This window comes from Accipiter gentilis, chromosome 10, assembly GCF_929443795.1.
Source record: "Accipiter gentilis chromosome 10, bAccGen1.1, whole genome shotgun sequence".
Taxonomy (NCBI): domain Eukaryota; kingdom Metazoa; phylum Chordata; class Aves; order Accipitriformes; family Accipitridae; genus Astur; species Astur gentilis.
The window spans coordinates 12,528,302-12,542,305 of NC_064889.1; the positions used below are offsets into that span (position 1 = coordinate 12,528,302).

The 14,004-nt window shown below is 46.6% G+C and overlaps 1 protein-coding gene across 5 annotated transcripts in view; it reads right to left on the reverse strand.

The window, feature by feature from the left end:
• Positions 1 to 14,004, reverse strand: part of MAPK6 (mitogen-activated protein kinase 6) — an 88,246-nt gene that overhangs the window by 11,861 nt on the left and 62,381 nt on the right. The window contains exon 1 of one of the 5 annotated variants that reach the window (XM_049813422.1): positions 4,210 to 4,360. The exons of 3 other annotated variants lie outside the window; for them this stretch is intronic. The gene's annotated coding sequence lies outside the window, so the exon portion shown is untranslated. Of the gene's footprint in view, positions 1 to 3,748; positions 3,773 to 4,209; positions 4,361 to 14,004 lie in introns of those variants that run through there. One more of the 5 variants, XM_049813427.1, reaches the window with a different exon arrangement.

Consider the following 14,004-nt stretch of genomic DNA (forward strand, 5'->3'; position numbering starts at 1 on the left):
CTTAAAGAACAAATAAGAAATTTCATCCTAGAGTTAATGAGGATAGCATCAGTTGCCTATCCAACTCTTTGTTCACAATTATAAAAACCATAAGTCTAGGCTCTTAATTTTTAACTTTTCTTTAAAAATTTTAAAATATTTTCTCATTCACATGCACCACTTTCAGGCTCCCTCGTTCTGAGCTGCTGCCTGTAAAAAAGTTTACATCACCCCAGACCATTTTCCTTTCATTCCTCCTCCCCCCCCCAAAAAAAATTGTTATGGAAATTAATTTTTCTAGCTTATACTAACACTTGAAATTTCATGTTACCTCAAGGTCCAAGGCCTCTGTTCAAATACCCTGCGAAAAGCTGTATTTTATATCCTTGGGACTATCTAAACCCAGTTGTATTCTTCCCCATAATTAGTCTTATTGTTTCACATTGCTGATGTCTTCAATATGCGGCCATACGGAATCGGTTTGCACCAGCTGGGTGACACATCTGGAACCTCTCTTTTAGCTAGTTCCATTAAACAGCACAGGAACAGATTAGAAAAGATGCCCATCAGTAGCAAGGAGTAAGATCTGCTGATCTCTTCTCCCTAACTCAGATCTTACCCCTTACCACCATGAGTAAACAAAGGCAGCAGCAGAACTACAACATGCAAGCAGTAATGACATTACTGCTTCAAAGAGAAAGGGAGTTAATGGCCCACTTGCTTACTGAAGTAGAAGTCCTAAAACTTTCATTCTGCATCTCTGAAATGATGCATTTTTAATCATCAGCTTATACTACACCCTTCCACTAGGTGACCACTAATTATAATGTTTTCAGAAGGTATGCAATGATTTTCAGTACTTTAGCTAAGAAAACAAACGTTGACAAGAGAAGCAATCCACTGCAGCCTTCAATTTGACCTGATCCTGCTACAAACTTCCTATATAACTATCAGCAAATGACTTAATCCCAAAGCCACAAAAAGCAGGGCCCAGCTATCATTCAGAATAGGATCTAGACCTAGGAAGCTGACCAGGAGGCAGCCTATCTTCTGAACAGATACAATACCTCACATGAGTACGGTGAGAACAATTAGAGATTGTCCTAGCAAAAATGCCCCACTATTAAAAGAAATTAAATTAAGATTCCGTACTTGAACATGATCTTTCATTTACTGCCACTGAAAATTCTACTTTGGAAACGTAACAGATGACAACGCTGTGCCAGGTTCATATATCCTTGTCTAAACAAAAAAATATACTTCTGAACTAACCCCACGCATTAACTACACTTACCTCCTCTTTCACATTAAAGGCATACTTCTTTCACTATGCCCATCTGATCTCTCACCTAGCATAGCCCCTTCGCTCACATGTGACAGCTCCTTCACTGCCATTGCCTGTGAGCTGGCCCCTCCGCCAGGACCACAGCTCCGGGAGCACAGCTAGTGCCAGGGGCCAGGGAAGCAGCTAAACTCGTTTCCCCATCCAGGAGTTAATAGCAAACAGACATTTAAGACAAATAGTCCTGTGGACCAGAAGCAGATAGGAGGGGGATGGAAGATAAAAAGTTAACCCCAAGCTTTCTTCCACTCTAGAGATAATTACTTAAAGGGTAATCAACTAGAAGAAATTAAGGCTTTTCTCAAGCTGAAGCGAGCTCGAAGTAACAAATTTTCTCCTTTGCATTTTATAATCGTTTTTAACTTTGGAAAATGATGAGGTGGGTTTTTTAAAACTCTAATGCTTGCAAAGAGTGACACCAACACCCATTAAGTTTATACATTTTCAGTTGCAATGAAAGTCATAACCATCAGTCCAACTGTCTGTTTTAAAAAACACACTAAATAAACAAATATGGCAAATTCCTCTTCAGTTGTGTAACATGCTCTAACCACCTGAAACACCTGATGGACTATAGTATTAAAAAAAGGAGGTGGTTTATCACCCCAATTTGTGTCAAACAGGCTATTCACACAGGCACTGATGTTTTCATTTAGGCTGTCACCTTTTCGAGACTACCTGTTTCTTTAAGCAGTACTTTTATTCCTTCCTCCCACAAAGTTTAGAGAGGGAAACACAAAGATACTAGTTTCTTAAGTGGTTTACAGCTATGCTTTTAAAACAGATGAGCTCTCAGAAGAGGGCAACTGAAGTGACCCACAGAAGGGCTGTCGTCTTTGAAATTATTTCTAGTGCTGGCAGACAACATCACACATGACCAGCTTCATGCATTATGCAGGCAGCCCCTTCAATTTGTGCTCAACTTCTGCACGTGGATTTATCACAGTTTTCAGGAAACAGGATGTACGCTAAAACATAGTTAAGTACGAGACATTTACTTTTTCAGAAATACAGATAAGACAGAAAGACACCAGTTAATTTGATTATGCAGACCACATAACGATCAAATCATTACTCAGAAGAGAAAGACCAAGAGTGACTAATGACATATTATACAACCTGCTAAGTACTATCCCTTTGACTATAAAAATACAGGGCACAGAAGTATTTTTTTTTTTAGATCAGCCACGTTGCAGTCAGTAGGCAGAGTGAGTCATCGTCCAACTCACGAAAAACTGCCGCTCTTCTAAAGCCTCCTACTTGCTCCCCACACTGTTTAGGGAACTCAGTGCTGGCAGTCGGCAAATGTTACTATTAGTTTATAAATCTTCTGAAGGATCTGTAAAAGCACACAAAAAATCCGCTGCGTTTTTCTGTATCATAAATAAAAATGGTTCGGTCGGTCCTCCCTTTGGATAAGTCAATGAAAACTCACCACTGAAGAAGCCTATCATCAGCTAGCCACAGCCTTCCGCACCTCGGCAGATCTGCTACGGTCTGCTGTTCCACTGAACAGTTAAGCAGTCAAGAGTGAATTAAAGATAACAACTGCACAAGCAAGGACTGAGCCTGAGCGAGAGATTGAAATGAAAGTTCCCATTTTAGCTTTACAGCACACATTTTCTGAACCCGACTACCAGACTAAAACCTACCTCTATTTTAAGCCACGACTTTCCGGAATTTGTAACTTGTTTATAAACACATCATGCTATCAAACGTTATTTTTATACACACACACGCATACATTTTTTTTTTTATATATATATATATTAAAAAAAGCGCGCTTGTTGGCAACAGCGCTTTTATCGACGTTTGTACTGGCCATAGGACAACGTGCCAACCACCGTTTCTTTTTCCACGACACAATTAACTTAGCCATTGTCAGGCTGATCCAAAATGGCACTGAATTAGCCAGAGAAAGAGATACTCGTCGTACAGAAGCCAAGCGTGCGCATCCTGCCTGCCTAGCCAAGGGTACCTGTTCTTCCAAGTCCTGAAACTCGACGGCCTCTCTTCACGCTACGTTCACCGGGTGTTTCAAGCTACTTCTCACAGCGCTAAGTCCCTGTTCCCACAACGGACGTTACAGGGCAGCCTGCGGGCGCCCTGGCAGCAGGGGCGAGCGGTACCTGTCCCCACGCCTCCCGGCACGGCAGCCGCAGAGCGGCGCCGAATCCCCCGCCAGCAGCCGCCGGCGAGGCCCCGCCGGCACCGAATTCGGCAGCAAAACTTCCGCTGACTTCGGGGAGGCCGGGCTCCCCCGCCCCCGCGCCGGCCGGCAGCCGCCAGCCCGGAGCCCTCCCGGCAGAGAACATCCTTCCTTCCTCCCGCCGCCCCTCCGGCGGCCAGGCCGGCCCGCGGCCGCGCCGCCCCGCGGCCCCCGGCCCCGGCGCCCCGCGGGGCCGCCGCAGCGCGGAGGAGCCCTACCTTCAAACGCCCTTCAGGCCGCCGCCGCCCCCGGCCCCGGCCCCGCTCCGGCGGGAGAGCCGACCCGCAGGGCCCCGCGCGGCGCCGCCCGGGCCGCAGCCGTTGAGCGGCTGGCAGCGCCCCCCTCGCGGCGCCGCGCGGCCGCGGCCGCCCCCGCCCGCCCCGTCAGCGCCCGCTCGCCCCCCTCAGCCCCAGGGCCGCCGCCGTCCCCGGGCCGCAGCCGCCGCAGTGCGGAGGGGCCGGGCCCCGGCGGAGAGGGGCGGCGGGGAGCGGCGCGGGCCGGGCCGGGCCGGGCCGGGCCGGGGGGCGCCGCCGCCGTCCGGCGGGAGGGAACAAAGCGCCTTTGTGCGGCGGGGCCGGGGCCGCGCGTGCGGCGGCCCGAGACCCCCCCCAGCTCCCCCCGCCTCTTCTCCTCCCTCCCCGCCCCCCGGGCGCCTCGCCGGCCGCCCCGCCGCACTCACGGGCCTTCCCAGGCTCATCGGGGGCTGCGCTGCTCACACGGCCGGGCCCCGCGGCCTCGCCACCGGCTCCCGCCCGGCGCCCGACCGCCTCGCCGCAGCTGCCGCTGCCGCAGCCGCCGCCATGTAACCCGGCGCGGAGGGCAGGGAGGGGCGGGGCCGCCGCCGGCTCCGCCTCCGAGGAGGCGGGGCGCGGCAGGGCCCGGGCGGGGCGGGGCCCGGGGCGGCCCTCAGGGAAGGAGGGGAGGAGGGAGGGAAGGAAGGGGGGGCGGAGGGAGGGCGAGCGGGCGGGACGGCTGCCGCGGTCGCCGGCCGCGCTCGGGCGAGAGCCGGCCGGGTCTCCGTGCGGGAGGCACGGCCGCCCCCGGGGCCTGCCCGCCCGCGCTGCAGGGCCCTCCCGCCGGCGTGCCGCGCCCTCGAGTCCGGAGGAGCGTGCGGGCCCCTTCCCCCAGCAGGGTTGGCCCGGGGGTCCGCGGCGGGACACTCTCGGCGCGCCATCACCTCACAGCCCAGCCTGTCTTCGTGGGACGTGGCGGCTCCCGGTAGCCCGTATGTGCGGTTAGCCGGAGTAATCTAGCAGAGTCTCAAAAGTCCACTGAGTCAAACACTTCAAAGAAAGGGGCTGGTGGAGCTGCATGCCACCGCAGCGAACACAGGCGAGAGGCCCACAGGCACTAATGGTGGCTCTCTAGTGCTTCGTTAACACTCACAGCTTCAATTACGATTGCTGCTTCCTCCTCCTGTTTGATCTCCACTGCCTCCTGACAGATTCCCTGGAGTCAGGCTTCTGCTTTTGAAACCTGCTTTTGGCCCGGGCCCTAGGGCTCGGTTTCTTCAGCATTTCCCTTGGCTACAGCACAGCACGCCGAAAGAAACCCCACGGGCAGAGAAGGGAGCAGGAATGCGGGTTTTCCACAGCTGGGGGGATGTGGGGAGGAGAGCCGGGCTATGCCTCCGTGCCCAGGTCACAGGCCCTGCAACGGCTGCGGGGAGGAAGGGGAGAAGAGGAATGGGACACGGAGGCCCAGCATCCGTCGCTGCTGGGCAAGCACTGCTGCTGCTGCGGATGCCGGCGTGTGGGAGTCCGAGCGACGACAGGCGGGGAAGTGGTTGCGTGGGCCCCCCCCCAGGTTGCTCCTGGCTTTAAACATCCCTTGTGGTAGAGAAACAAAAATACGGTTGGAAGGCAGCAGACGGGGAGTGATGGAGGCAGGCTCTCCTTCTCCAGAGGTGACATTTGGGCGCAGATGTTCTGCAGTCTTAGTGTCACGGGGGACCTGCATGTTCTCCCCGCGAGCATCTACAAACTACTTGCCATTGCTGTCACCTCTGCAGACGCCAGAAAGGATTTCTCTCTTGCTATTGTACCTCCCTTAACGGACATAGGCAGGGACAGTAAAAGTCTACTTTTCCCTGAAAATCACGACTAATACAACAAAACAAAGCAAAAGAATTAAAACTTTAAATCTTTTCCCCATGAGACTTTTATACAGCAGTCTTAGTGGGGAGAGAGAGGCATGAAAACACCAGGCCTGTAGGTATCAGAAGAGCCTTACGTTTCCACTAACACAGTTTCAGTACAACTCTCAAGACAGGGTGTGGTGTCCCTAGGTCCCTCACATGCCTTTTCAGGGCACGATGACTCAAAAGAAGATAAAACAATTAATACTCACTGGTTAAACAGAGATTATTTACAGTTAGTACTAGGATAGAAGTTACTGACATTGCATAGGGCTCTACAGCTTGCTCTGCTGCCATCTGGACAGAAGGATCCAATTGACCCTTGCACTCTTAAATCACATAACTTTATTTTTTTAATAAATGACTCATACATCAACATCCAAGGAGCTCCCTACCCAGCTTCTCTAAAGTTATTTAAATAGCTTTTAAAACCCCTTCAATTATGAAGCCAAGCATTAACCGTCTTAATTTAGTCAGATGCGCTGCTAACTCTGACATTGCCCCCACTAGCAGAAGAGGTGACTTGGGCATTTGATAATACAGCACTGTACTAACAGCACACAAGTCAGTAACTAAACTGGCACTTTACATTACAATATTTGCTAATTTATCGGCAGCTAACCATGCTGCCAACAGTGGAGAAAAGTCAGAAACAAAGTTGCAGTTCTTCTGCCCACCCAGCAAAAGAGAGTTGGAAGATTACAGCACTGGCTGCTCCAGACGGCCTGTATTTAAATACAGTCTATAAAAAAAACTGCAGGAGTGCATATTTGGAAGAGGTGATGTTAGGACGGCAACCAGAGCCAAGCCACAGAGGAGTATTTACTTGCATTAAAGGAAGAGATTCGGGACTTAAAAAAGGCAGGAGCAGCAGTGGTTGTATGTCTAAATCAGGAGCTATTTAGTTAATTAAAGAATCCTTTCACCCATACAAAGTATTTTCATTATGAGGGACAAAAGAGCAAGCTGATCCTGGGGTACTGCAGTAAGAAAAAAATGTATATTACAGCCTTGCAACAGCACCTGGGGAGCCTATCATCATACTGTGTCCATTGGGACTATTTGCCAATACCCACATTGCCATTTCAGTCAGGTGGAGAAGTTGCACATCCATGGGGTTTGCTCTGCAGCAGCCCAGACAGTTTGAAAAGTAGTTTAGCAAACACAGAGCATACCTGCAGCAAGTGGCAAGCTTCCTTGCCTGGGTAGCACACGCTCACTCATAAATCTCTCATAGTCCAGAAGTACCACCATTTTTCTGCATTCCTAATTAATAAATCAAGAGCTACTCCCCACCCCTCCCTGCACCAAAATTCTTTTCTGCCTTTCTAAGAGCATAGTCTGTGGTAGGATCTAGTGAATAAGATCCTTCAATCTAGAAGAAAATCATGCAACAAGGAAAAGCACGGTATGGGAATGTTACTTGTCTTCAGCCTCACTATTTATAGAATTACAATGCATGTGAGAGAGAGTTGCTCAGAATTTAATTGTGTGTCACAAGGCAATTTATAGCTATCTAATCCTGCAAATTGCTAATCTGTTCTCAGATTTTTATTATCCTATTGATTAGGCTATAAATTACTCTGTCAAATTGTTTCCCCATTCCCCACAAGAATGCAAATACATAGCATGTAGATGATATGCTATATGATACGATCCCATTCTAAAACATCTGCAGATATTAACTGTCAGTAAAATGCAGAGTAAGAAAAGAACCGGACTTCAAAGGTCATAAAGCTCAGCAATTAAAAAATAATTAGAAGTGAAGCAATGATTCATTTATTATATCCAAGTTCAAAAAGATCAAACAGTAAATTCCATCTTTCGGTCCTGTATGTGAATCATTACTTGTGGCGTAAAAGTGAATGAAGTATTTTTAAGTGTCCACACCCATTATGATTGGCAAGGGAAGAAAGATTTGGAGATGATTTGAAAAGGTTGCCCAAGGTGACTTGGCAGCTCCAGGCTTTTGTCTCAGTTTCACTGCTTCGCTGGGGTTTTCTGTGGGAAATCTTTGTTTTCTGGCTTTATGCAGCTCGCTCTAATGATTCCAGGTATTTTCAGAAGAGGCTCAACTTAAGTGTGTACCTCACATCAAGCAGCCTACACCCCCGGTGAAGATTAAGGTGTTGAAGGTGATACCTGGTTCTTGGCCTGTCCTGCAGCATCAGTCCCCTGGGCAGCCAAATTTGACAAGACACACAGGGGAAGACTCTGACAGCAGAGAGTACCCGGGGCGCCCGCCGGACTGCTCCTGCTCGACTTACATGTCCTCCTAGAGGAAGGGAAATGTATCCTAGGATGCATATTTAAGGACTGATTGTGCTTCTTACCAAAGTCTAGAATTCATTTTGCATGGGGATAGGGACGAGTTTAGAGAGAAAATCCAACATATTAAAAGGAGATGGGGAGAGGTTCAGGGAACACAGTTTCTGCTGCCTCCTTGGCCAGTTCCTGCTTACCTGTGTTCTGCAGGGTGATCTGGGCCCTGAAGTATGATTTGGTTTTCCTGGCACAGCTCCCAAGAGTTTTTAATAGTCTGTTCTGATCTCCTTTAGCTGCTGCCGTCTCCAGTTAGCCTAGTTCTCTGCAGGTGTTAAGCAAAGCCTTTACAAATCACTTGCTCTTCAAGCTTACAGTTTCATAGTGCTGACGTTCAGCACAAATAGTCCAGATAAATTTGAGTTTCACTGACAACCCAACAACTCAGGTAGCTTCACTTCTTGTGCAGCTCCATTTCCTGGAAAAGGTCAGACTATACCTTTCCATACTGGACGTAGGGTTTTTTATTTGTTCTTTTAAACACAAACACATTTTCCTAACGAATGCTGTCTGGGTTTGCAGACTTTAAAGTCTTCCCAATAAACCTTAAAGTATACTTCATGCCAGCATTATTAGAAGGTAACCACACAGAAGTTGCCATCTTAAAAACTTTTAACAATTTTTTGCATCAAAATCCCTTTTTAGTTAAAGTCTACTTGGCAGTAGCCAAAGCTACCTGGGCACAGGCAGCATGGTATCACCTCATTTGCACTCACTTGTGGAACTGACTTTGCTAGAGCAAGCTTTGTACCGGCTATGTTCTGATCAGGAAAGAAGCTATGGCAATACTCGGGGACTTAGAAGAAAGGAAAAAGGCAAACCCTAAGATCTTCATCCCTGTGTGAAACAATAGAAAGACCGGAAAAGCACAGGCCATTAACAGAGACCAATTCAAGCCAAAGGCAGCAAAGTACAAAGGGCAAATGAAGGTGGAAAAAGACAGTCACAGAAGATCTTCAACTCTGAGGTTAGAAATAAATGGGTTCTGTGACATACTTTGGAAATTCTTTGATTCTGCAGGAAAAAAAGTCATTAAACACTTAAAACAGAACAAGTCATTCTCCCCCCTTGGTAGATCACCAGCAATCTAGGACACTTCGGTACAGCTAGCTGCATGCAGGCTCCCCGCTTAATATCACACATTATTATTAAGTCAGGCAATTCCATTGCCTACTTTTTCTATGTCTCAACCAAGACTTAGCACAGGGGACAAAGCAGCTGCCTAAAGCAGGAGTTGGCAAAGTGATGGCAATACTGGAAGAAGAGGAAAGCTTAGAAAACTTGCCTTGTAGCTGGGTCATTGCTGAAAGCATCAGCCCTCTGTGTGAAATACACTTGTAGGGCTGGAGCTCTCCCAGATTTTTCAGCCTTTCATTAATTCCTCATTAGTTAACCTTGCAGAGAGATAGCTATCAGTATTTCATGGACAATATAGCAAACATGTAGAAAAATTTACCAAGGCAGGCAATTGAGGCAGTATGTGTTAGGTTTAGTCGCCCTTTAAAGGATAACTAGTACCAACATTTTCACACTCGGGTGCTCTAGGTGACCCAAGTTGCTTCTAACTTCCAAGCGTGGTACATGGGACGTGTGCTGGAGCTAGGCTGTAGATCCAGTCAGTGGATGAATCTACAGCTGAAAAATGTTCTACAGAGAGGAACAGGGCTGTTGTGACAAGGCAAAGCGTAGGATGAAATGGAAACAAGAAGCACCAAGTGTTTTTTCCCAGCGCTTCAGGTACAAGAGAATTCTGTGTGTGACAGTTCTCCCCCATTCAGACCTGCAGGAAGGCACCGCTTTCATCCCCACCTCCAAAACCTCAAGTGAAGTAGTTAGGAGAACACATCTGCCCACTGAAGTGGCACCAGAGCAATTGTCTAAGGCATCTCTGTGCTAGTTACTGCATCGGCTGCAGTGGTGCTAGAGTTGTAAGGCAGCATATTACCGTACAGATATTATTTAAATATCTGTAATACCTTGAGTACTCCAATGCGGGGAGATGCCCTGCAAGCAGGGCGGGGTGCTGTCAGCAAAAAATGCATTTGGTTTTGGATTCCTACTGGAAAATACGTCAGCTCTTAAGCAGAAGTTATGAAGGCCTGATGATGGATTTATGTAGAACAATTATATGTTTTTGTAGAACTATTGCATTTAATTGCAGAACTATACATATTGCTATGTAGAACTGTTCTTGTTCATTCCTATAGAGCAGTAAACCTTCCTACATGCAGCATTTTGATTGCTATTGCATTATAGAGATAAAGCCTCTGCTGTGCAATTGTAAACACAGCTGGTGCTGCAGAGCTTGTCATTTACAGAGAAAAAAAAAAATTGGACTAACATTCGCTAACATTTTCACCAACACCAGAATCCTCTTGAAATACATTTACAGGGGGCAAAGCTCAATACAAATACATGGGCATCAGCTAATACACTGGTTTAGCAGCCTGAGGCTACACAGCTTTTACATATCAAATAGCAACAAATGTTATCTACAAGCTTACAAGGGGAGGAGGAAGGTGCAGTGAGTTGAGGCATCTCAAACGCTTTCAAATATTATTTTGCAATAAACTACATACAAATGGCATGGCCAGAAGCAAATCTGTCAGCCGTCAAGAAGATGATCTGTGGCTGCCACTAGAAACTTGGGGCTTGGAAAAGCAGTACTAATTGGTCATAGTGGAAGAGTCTCAGACCTCTGCTGCTACTTAGACTTGTACCCTGCAGAGGCCTTCATGAGCGGCACATGGACTCCAATCCCGCCTAGGCCACCTGCGGCACTGTGGTACTTCTTATGGTGGCGTGTGAAAACAAGGATGAAACAAGCTGGACTGGGAGACACGTTAAGAAATCGTGTCTTTGTGACTGCTCAGGCAAAGGCCATCACATCCATTCACTTTGCCCTACAGACAGTGGTCTCCAACATGCCCAAAGCTCATAGACGCAGCTGTTTCACAAGCAAGCTGCATATTGGATGGCTAAAGATAAAGAGGCAAGAAGCACGGTGCCAGCAGGGTCAAGGCAGGCCAGTGGGAAGCCGATGTGAGTGCTGTTGCTCAGGGTGCCTTTTGTCTGTGGCCAATGCACTTTTTCAGGATTCCCAAAATAGCACTTATCATAAACAGCAGATTGACTGGGAAGCATGCTGCTGCGCTTAATGCCTCCTACTGTCCCTGCCAGAGTCCTACCTCAGTCAGTCTCTTGAAGTTAAAGAGATGGAAAACCTAAGAAATATTGAAAAGTAGAAACTTTTAATAGAACACCTACCATCAAATTATATGGCAAATACTCAGCATTGCAAAAGCTACCTTGATATAACAAAAAGTCACTTTTGTTATATCTTCAGACATCAACCCCCCAAGTTTTTATTTTGCTAACAAATAAATTTTGGAACGACCTCCTCTCCCTTAAGACTCTGTAAATTTTCTCAGCGCATGTCGCACCATCTATTTCTAAAGATTTCCGCTACAAATACATGGGACTATTCAATTCCCCATATTCCCCAACCCCATTATACCTTAGCTGTCATTAAGATTTTCTAGGACATTTCAGGTTTTCTCAATGGTTTTGAGAGACTTGCTGGGAGGGAATACATTTCCAAACTAGTAGTTTTCTCATGAAAACTGGGGTTTGCCTGTGTGCCAGAATCAGCAGACATTTTATAAATAGCTTTGGACAGATGACAGGAAATGATGCAAGATCTCAGGCCACTCCACAGAGGGCAACTGTCTGAAGTGCTCAGGAAAGAGGGACTTTTATCACCGACTGCTACACAGGGGGAAAAAAAATAACGCACAGAAGCATCATTTACTACAGAGGGTATCAGGCTTATGAAACACAAGACCTCTATCTTATTACAGCTCAAGCAAAAAGTCTATTTGTTCGCAACTACACTACAATGAAAACCAGGAAAATTAAATTTTCCTTTGAAGAGGAAAAAATGACCAGAATTGTCTAAACTCACTTCGTCTTTTACTCTCAAGGAGGAGCTTTCCCCTCCTAACATGCTGTAAATGCCAACACACGCATTGGAGATTCTCCAGACTCCGCCTGGTGCCAAACACTGGGATCATCTTCTTACCCTGGCATTTCCCATCAGCTTCAGCAAAGGCACTTCCAACTCAAACTGCTTTAAATGGGCTCCAATAATAGCTACTTAGAGGTTAATCTGTGTCTATTCATCTGATCCCAAGAACTATCTGTTCCTCTTTGCAATAGTAATACAGAATGGAGCATCAACTCACTGTCTCATTTTGTTTCTGTTGGCTTCCATGAAGATAAAGCACAATCATTTAACCCCAAATAAATGCTTTATTTGGAATAGGGGCAAACCCTCAGCATTCTTAAGTCCATGGCAGAACTCTCAACAGGGTTAACTTCAATGCAGCGACTCCAGCCTTCTCCTCCCCTAACAAGTTGGCTCCTCTTCCTAACAGCAGCAAGCACCTCTCAGCCCACTCCTTACCACACTTCCACACCACTGATAACTGAATAGCATGCTATACATGGAAGACTACAAGTATTAGTGAGAAATAGATAGTGTACCTCCCCAGCAGATGTGCTTTTTGAGTCATTCAGTCCGGAGAGTGATGCATTTAAGTCCTCTACGTTCCCACGTTGCAGTTAAGCATTGTGCGGGGCCAGAAGAGCTGGCCTCGAAGCAGCCACAGACTGGTCTCCTTTCTGCACTGGGCCCTAGAAGTGCGTGACCGTGTAAGCACACAACTCGTCTGCACGAGGGCATTGTCATAACCACCTACAGCACTGTCTCCCACAGACCCAGCATCGGGGAGCCTGAGACTTCTGCTGAGATTTTACTTTGACAGAGAATTGCATATTTGATCCTTATTGTGACCATACCTCAGAGGCATCCTGCTTTCAGGGGTGGATGGTCTCGCCCCATCATTTGTAAGTTATCTGTTCCCACGACAGACAGAAGACCCTAGAAGCACTCCTACCTATGAAAGGAGTAAATAATACATGACACATTTTTTAAGCTTTTGTACTGAGTAACTGCTTTTACCCATGGTCTACATTTCTGTAAGTCTAAAGAAGAACTTGATTTTTTTTTTCCCGTTAAAGACATTAAATCCAACTGAATCTTTGTTACCTTGGAAATGTAAGATTTGTTACCTTTATTAGAAGTACAACGGTGCTGAAACTGGCCATCCCAAACTTTCTCAGTTAAAGGCTGTGCAGACAGAAATGGAATACATCTGTCCACATATACATTGCAGGATGTAAAGCAAATCCACTTGTTAGTGGGTGTTCACATACTGTGTGTGCAGGAGAGAAGGGTACAAGAGAAGGTGGACAAGGCTGTCCACCTTTGCTCAATGAGAGCTCCAATGCATGAGATCCAACTGTCCTTAATGACCACAAGCATAAAAAACTCCTAAAATTGTAAACCCAGACTTCATTCTTTTCTGCACTTGGAAAGAGATCTTGTATATCTTTTTTGCTTCTTGACCTACGAGGAAATGTGACTCACATGCCTACTTACTGCACCACTGGATAGCCTCCTCCACAGAGAGATGCTCTTCTTATACAGGCCTCATGCAGACTGCTTCTCAGAAATACCTCTGTAGGATACCCTGGTGCAGAGGAATCACTGAGAAGCAGTCCTAAAACCAGAAAGTTATCTCATATAGGTAAACATTTCACTGTATAGTTATGCCCAGAGGTTCTTTCATGATCTGAATAGGGAGATTTACTTTGCAAGTGAGCTGGAATGAAGAAAGATAAAGAGGTAGAGAACCCTTCTGCTTTTTAGTGTATCAGCATTCTCTTATCTCCAGCATATCTCTAAACAGTTTTCAATTGCATTCAGTCAAAAACTGTTAAATAAAAGCTTAAGAGATACCACATACATCTACAGCTATATTTTGTGACAGGGGAAAGGTATTCCTCCCTCATTCTTTGTGTTTTATGAAACACTGGGGAACCATTTAAGCCTCACTTAAAATAAAATCAATTCCTGATAAATGTATTTTAGTAAACAAAAAAGTTGCTAAC